The sequence below is a fragment of the Penaeus monodon genome, chromosome 25, assembly GCF_015228065.2.
Source record: "Penaeus monodon isolate SGIC_2016 chromosome 25, NSTDA_Pmon_1, whole genome shotgun sequence".
Taxonomy (NCBI): Eukaryota; Metazoa; Arthropoda; class Malacostraca; order Decapoda; family Penaeidae; genus Penaeus; species Penaeus monodon.
Window position 1 is genome coordinate 12,485,414 of NC_051410.1, and position 1,421 is coordinate 12,486,834.

Below are 1,421 nucleotides of genomic sequence, written 5' to 3' on the forward strand. Positions count from 1 at the left end.
TGAACAGGAGGCTGAGGAAGAAAGACGTGTCATGTCCAAAGGCGGCTAAGTAAATCTACGAACTGTACGATAACCACGTAAACACACACGATGTCTTCACTGTCCCCAAACAGTAGCAAAGCTCTTTCTCGTTGTTCGTGTGTGGTCTGTTTACAAATGTCAATATCGATAATTTTTTTTGTGTGTTACGTATATTCCCACTCTTATGCACGAGTTATGCAAGTCCATTAAGTGACGGTGTTGCATTGTGAACTAAAGAAGCTTTGCAGAAGAAGAGAGCCAAGTGGGAAACAAGGTGAAACGAACAGAAATGAAATTCGAATCGGCTCGGAGGTTGTCCGTGGTGAGTGTTAATGTAAAAAAAATATTTATTTATAGTCGCCATTTGCTCTAGGATGAAAGACAGCAGCGGTTTTCAGTAGAGCGTGGCATTTTAATAAGGTACGAGTGAATTTAATTAGTGGTATTGGTTGTAAACTTATTTCCAGCCCTTTTCCAAGTATATTTCTGCATGTGTGTATACCTGATTGTCTATAATTACTCGCAGTATACCGATATGCTTATGAAATGCGATCGCTGCGTTTTGTGCGTTAATTGTAATTACGTGTTTTGTATGGCCTGCACGCCGAGGTTTATTGTCATAGAGTTCGAACGGTTTGTGGTTCTTGCGGTCCGAATACTTTGGGATTCGAGATCTGGATAGCCCACAACACGCCATTTACTGTCTGATTCGGACGATATGCGAGTCGAATATGTAACTGTAAACGGTGTAAAAGCCATTATATATTAAGAACTACAAGAGGACGTCTATACAACGCTACCAAGAATATATGCGAAGTCGAAAACGGGAGCGACGGACATTGCGAAAAAGACATTAAAAAATACTCAGCTAAACCGCTACATCGTTACATTTTTATTCAAATTCTATCTCATTTAGTCAGTAGGTACATATGAGGTAAAGAACCGCCTTGTCTCTTTGTGAATAATTTCCTCCCCATAATGAATGCACTTCCGGAACACCGCCTTTCCGTTCAACTTATCCCTATTAAAATCATAATTGTGACACCTAATGAGGGCTGCCAATCAAGTGACTTTCTAACGAGCACTTGGCACATACAACATTAACTACGTTATTTAGGCGACATACCGAATGTTCTTTGATAGAGACTCAACATCCGTTTCAAAAGAGGAGGGCGAGAGGCAGCAATTAAAATGCCTTTTCCCCTCGTCACCAGTGCTTTGTGAACGGGATGAGGTCGCAGCACATAACTCGGCGAGGGAGAGTCACGGCGCCAGCGATGTGGGCGTGGAATCGGAGGAGGAGGTGGCGCCTGGGATGGCATGCCGGGAACGCCCTTTTTCAAATGCTTACCGAATACGCGTCATATAGTAGAATGTAATATAAACATTTTTAGATTTAT